The sequence below is a fragment of the Rhinopithecus roxellana genome, chromosome 2 (genome assembly GCF_007565055.1).
Source record: "Rhinopithecus roxellana isolate Shanxi Qingling chromosome 2, ASM756505v1, whole genome shotgun sequence".
In the NCBI taxonomy this organism is placed as follows: Eukaryota; Metazoa; Chordata; class Mammalia; order Primates; family Cercopithecidae; genus Rhinopithecus; species Rhinopithecus roxellana.
The window spans coordinates 175,556,564-175,562,511 of record NC_044550.1 but is presented as its reverse complement, the minus strand read 5'-3'; the positions used below and the strand labels follow the sequence as shown (position 1 = coordinate 175,562,511).

Genomic DNA, 5,948 nt, shown 5'->3' with positions numbered 1-5,948 from the left:
TATAAAAGGACCAGTATTAAAAAGCGGACAAAGCAAGACTAAAGAAGTCAAATCTACTCTCTTAACTTGAATGAAGCAAGTCAAGAGAGTTTATGTAGGATACCACCCAGTTACTGGATTTTGCAGTGTCCATGAGATAGGTGAATCAGCTGGTCAAGAAGCAGTACCTAAGTAAAGGATTCAGGTATAAAATATTGTAGCATTATGAAAGGATGTCAGGAAGTTCAGTAAGGGTAGAGGATATGATGCTATTCAGGTGGAGGAGGAAAAAGGAGGAGAGAGAAGTCTGAGAAAAAAAGGCAAAATGTTAAACCACTTTATATTCTTTTTTTTTTAATTTTTTTTTTTATTATACATTAAGTTCTAGGGTACATGTGCATAACGTGCAGGTTTGTTACATATGTATACTTGTGCCATGTTGGTGTGCTGCACCCATCAACTCGTCAGCACCCATCAAATTCATCAATTATATCAGGTATAACTCCCAATGTAATCCCTCCCCCCACCCCCCATGATAGGCCCCGGTGTGTGATGTTCCCCTTCCCGAGTCCAAGTGATCTCATTGTTCAGTTCCCACCTATGAGTGAGAACATGCGGTGTTTGGTTTTCTGTTCTTGTGATAGGTTGCTAAGAATGATGGTTTCCAGCTGCATCCATGTCCCTACAAAGGACGCAAACTCATCCTTTTTTATGGCTGCATAGTATTCCATGGTGTATATGTGCCACATTTTCTTAATCCAGTCTGTCACAGATGGACATTTGAGTTGATTCCAAGTCTTTGCTATTGTGAATAGTGCCGCAATAAACATACTTGTGCATGTGTCTTTATAGCAGCATGATTTATAATCCTTTGGGTATATACCCAGTAGTGGGATGGCTGGGTCATATGGTACATCTAGTTCTAGATCCTTGAGGAATCGCCATACTGTTTTCCATAATGGTTGAACTAGTTTACAATCCCACCAACAGTGTAAAAGTCTTCCTATTTCTCCACATCCTCTCCAACACCTGTTGTTTCCTGACTTTTTAATGATTGCCATTCTAGCTGGTGTGAGATGGTATCTCATTGTGGTTTTGATTTGCATTTCTCTGATGGCGAGTGATGATGAGCATTTTTTCATGTGTCTGTTGGCTGTATGAATGTCTTCTTTTGAGAAATGTCTGTTCATATCCTTTGCCCACTTTTTGATGGGGTTGTTTGTTTTTTTCTTGTATATTGGTTTGAGTTCTTTGTAGATTCTAGATATTAGCCCTTTGTCAGATGAGTAGATTGCAAAAATGTTCTCCCATTCTGTAGGTTGCCTGTTCACTCTGATGGTAGTTTCTTTTGCTGTGCAGAAGCTCTTTAGTTTAATTAGATCCCATTTGTCAATTTTGGCTATTGCTGCCATTGCTTTAGGTGTTTTAGACATGAAGTCCTTGCCCATGCCTATGTCCTGAATGGTATTACCTAGGTTTTCTTCTAGGGTTTTTATGGTATTAGGTCTAACATTTAAGTCTCTAATCCATCTTGAATTAATCTTCGTATAAGGAGTAAGGAAAGGATCCAGTTTCAGCTTTCTACTTATGGCTAGCCAATTTTCCCAGCACCATTTATTAAATAGGGAATCCTTTCCCCATTTCTTATTTCTCTCAGGTTTGTCAAAGATCAGATGGCTGTAGATGTGTGGTATTATTTCTGAGGACTCTGCTCTGTTCCATTGGTCTATATCTCTGTTTTGTTACCAGTACCATGCTGTTTTGGTTACTGTAGCCTTGCAGTATAGTTTGAAGTCAGGTAGCATGACGCCTCCAGCTTTGTCCTTTTGACTTAGGATTGTCTTGGCAATGCGGACGCTTTTTTGGTTCCATATGAACTTTAAAGCAGTTTTTTCCAATTCTGTGAAGAATCTCATTGGTAGCTTGATGGGGATGGCACTGAATCTATAAATAACCTTGGGCAGTATGGCCATTTTCACGATATTGATTCTTCCTATCCATGAGCATGGTATGTTCTTCCATTTGTTTGTGTCCTCTTTTATTTCACTGAGCAGTGGTTTGCAGTTCTCCTTGAAGAGGTCCTTGACATCCCTTGTAAGTTGGATTCCTAGGTATTTTATTCTCTTTGAAGCAATTGTGAATGGAAGTTCATTCATGATTTCGCTCTCTGTTTGTCTGTTACTGGTGTATAAGAATGCTTGTGATTTTTGCACATTAATTTTGTATCCTGAGACTTTGCTGAAGTTGCTTATCAGCTTAAGGAGATTTTGGGCTGACACAATGGGGTTTTCTAAATATACAATCATGTCATCTGCAAACAGGGACAATTTGACTTCTTCTTTTCCTAACTGAATACCCTTGATTTCTTTCTCTTGCCTGATTGCCCTAGCCAGAACTTCCAAGACTATGTTGAATAGGAGTGGTGAGAGAGGGCATCCCTGTCTTGTGCCAGTTTTCAAAGGGAATTTTTCCAGTTTTTGCCCATTCAGTATGATATTGGCTGTGGGTTTGTCATAAATAGCTCTTATTATTTTGAGGTACGTTCCATCAATACCAAATTTATTGAGCGTTTTTAGCATGAAGGGCTGTTGAATTTTGTCAAAAGCCTTTTCTGCATCTATTGAGATAATCATGTGGTTCTTGTCTTTGGTTCTGTTTATATGCTGGATTACGTTTATTGATTTGCGAATGTTGAACCAGCCTTGCATCCCAGGGATGAAGCCCACTTGATCATGGTGGATAAGCTTTTTGATGTGCTGCTGATTTCTCCTTTCATCCTTTTTGGAAATGTGTTAGGGGTCTGAAGCTTTATCTTCTTGGCCTGAGGAGTCTCTGCCTCCTTGGCAGCCTCATTCTGCTTCCGCTTCTTTAATGAACCTGATTTGGAAACTGCCACTGCTGCCTTTTTCTTTTCTTCTTCCTCTTCCTCGCTGTTCTTAGCTTCTTTTCCATTCTGGGCAGTCAGTGCAGAGGTGCCATTGGCCTTGGGGGCTTGTGGTCTGGGAGAGCCCTTGCCCTTGGGCTTCTCTTCCTCCTCCTCCTCACTGGAGTCATCAGAGGAAGAACTGCTGCTGCTCTGTCTTTCCTTTCTTTGCAGAGGCTGGCTTGGAAGGGGCTGCACCTCCTGCTACCTTCTGTGGCTTCTTCTTAACTGCAGACTTAGATGTCTTCTCTTCCTCCTCCTCCTCCTCACTGCTGGAGCTGTCTGAATCAGAGCTGCTGTCCCTACTACCCTGAGGAGCCTGCTAGGCAGGCAGAGGTGGAGCTGCTTTGGCAGTCACCTTGGGCTTATTGGTGGCCACCATCTTCTTTGTCTTCTCCTCCTCACTGGAGCTGCTCTCTTCCTCACTGGAGCTGCTGTCAGCCTTTCTCATGGGAGGCTTCTGGCCACCGCCCACAGGTTGCTTGGGGGTTGCAGCTGGCTTTGCTGCAGGTGACTTGATGGTGACAGCTGGCTTATTTGAAGAATTCTTGGTGGTACCAGCTGTCTTATTTGAAGAATTCTTGGTGGTACCAGCTGGCTTGGAAGGAGCTTCATCGTCCTCAGAGCTGTCAGAGTCTGAGCTGTCTGAAGAGCTCTCTGTTGCTTTCTTTGCTGGAGGTGGTTTAGTGGCTGCTTTAGAGATGACTGCCTTAGTTGGGGGTTTCTTCTCTTCTTCAGAACTTGAATCAGACTCATCACTGCTGTCTTCACTGCTTTCCACAGGCTGCTGCTTCTCCACAGCTTTCTTGGGAGGCTGGGTTCCCACAGACTTCTTTGGTGGTGGAGCAGAAGGTGGGGGAACTGAACTGTAGGGACCTAGTTTATTTTTCAGGGTTTTTTTTTTTTTTTTTTTTTGCTCCTCTTCCTCTTCACTGGAGGAATCCTCACTGCTGGAACTCTTCTGGGTAGGGGTGGCAACTGCTTTCACTGGGGCCTTGGCCACAACTTGCTTTTTAGGTACAGTCTTTTTGGGGGTGGCTGCTGCCTTTTCCTCCTCTGAGTCATCACTGCTGCTGCTGCTGCTGCTGCTGCTACTGGCTGCTTTACCATTGGCTACTTTAGGTGCTGCTTGAGCTGGTTTGGGAGGAGCTTTAGCCTGAGCTTTAGCTGCCACAGGTGTTATCTTTGGCTTCTGGTTCTTTGGTGACTCATCCTCGGAGCTTGAGTCAGAATCAGAATCAGAGCTCTTGGCCTTCTTAGGAGGAGCTTTGGCTGCCTTGGCTTGGGGCTTAACTCCCTTCTGGAGAGGCTGTTTCTTTTGGTCCTCCTCCTCCTCATCATCACTGGACTCTTCACTGCTGCTGCTTTCTGATGCTTTGGCTGCAGCCTTCCCAGGAGGCAGACCGACTCGCTTGGCAGGTACAGCAGCCTTCTTTGCTGGAGGCCCTTGAACTTCCTCCTCCTCCTCGCTGCTGTCCTCACTACTGTCACTGGATGAGACCTTCTTCTTAGCTTTCTTAGCCACTGGTCCATTTGCCTGTAACTTTCGCTCTGGGGCCTTGGCAGACCTGTTGAGCCAGAAGCTATAGATGTCTAAGAGGGAAGAGGCACTGGCATCCTGCTGTGTAGCTCCTGTCGCTTTGGCGAACTTATTGGCCACCTCCGAGAGTTGATTATCGCGCAGGAAGCCGAGCACGAGGGGATACAGGTCGCTGGGAACCACGCGGCGCAAGCCAGCGTCCGCCATCCTCCACTTTATATTCTTAATACTTCAAAATATAACACATATACAAGATAATTCTAGGAGAAACCCCAAGAAACGCAAAATTGATTTATTCTAAAACAACAACAACAAAAAACATAATTTTTGAAGAGTTTTTAATGCTTATTTTCAGGCTAAAAATGTATGCAAATTTTAAATGATGAGGTGATGTAAAGAAAACTATCAAATGTATAATAATGCTCAAGTATGGCAAACAAAATTTGGAAAAAACATTGAGAAATTAAATTGGTGTACAAAATAAGGAGCTTAACCTTTATCTGAAGAATAGTTTAGAGCAGTTGAAAGATTAAAAGCATTTTTGCGTTAGAATTTTTATCTTGGAAATATTCGCTTAGCCTGTGTTTAAGGAGAATTGGATTCCTGGTAAAGTGTTGGAAGGTAGGCAAAATATACTGCTGAGGATGGCTGGGCATGGTGGCTCACACCTGTAATCCCAGCACTTTGGGGAGTTGAGGCAGGTGGATCACAAGGTCAGGAGTTCAAGACCAGCCTGGCCAAGATGGTGAAACCGCGTCTCTACTAAAAATACAAAAAAAAAAAAAAAAAAAAAAAAAAAAAAAAAAAAAACTGGCCGGGTGCAGTGGCAGGTGCCTGTAATCCCAGCTACTTGGGAAGCCGAGGCAGGAGAATTGCTTGAACTCGGAAGGCAGAGGTTGCAGTGAACTGAGATCGTGCCACTGCACTCCAGTCTGGGTGACAGAGTGAGACTCCATCTCAAATACATACATACATACATACATACATACATACATACATACATACATAAAGATACTGCTGAGGACGACCCAGGTGACTAGTGATTATGACTTGGGAAAAAATGGGGGCTACTGGTACCAGCCAATGAAATGCAGAATGCAGAACAACAGTTGTTTTGTTCGTTATGTTGTATTTTGAATTTGACGGGAGGAGGTTAAAGATTTCCAACTTAGACATATACAGGTTGAATGCTCAAGTGCAGATGACAATACAATGGCCACTGAGGGTCACTAAGTGCTTTGACAGAGAAAGTGACTTTCATCACCAGAACGGTTGTACTCATAAGCAGAGCACATGTTGAAATGGTATAAATGCATTTTGTACTACGAGACTTCAAAAATCTTGTGATCAGACAATGGTTCAAGGCACTTGGATCTAAATATATAGGACACACACTAAAAATAAACCCTTGCTTTCTTTACTGAACCTATTTGATCAGAATCTGTAGGTGGTGGGGCCTAGGACTTTGTATTTTTAACAAGTTTCTTACATAATTTATAAGCATAG

General features: G+C 43.0%; 1 pseudogene across 1 annotated transcript; it reads right to left on the bottom strand.

The window, feature by feature from the left end:
- Positions 1-248: 248 nt before the first annotated feature.
- On the bottom strand, positions 249-4,649 carry LOC104660864 (annotated as a pseudogene). Its single transcript, XR_004052623.1, has 3 exons — positions 3,494-4,649; positions 2,740-3,460; positions 249-286 (listed from the first exon to the last, which is right to left on the bottom strand). The product of XR_004052623.1 is annotated as a nucleolar and coiled-body phosphoprotein 1 pseudogene (transcript).
- Positions 4,650-5,948: the final 1,299 nt, after the last annotated feature.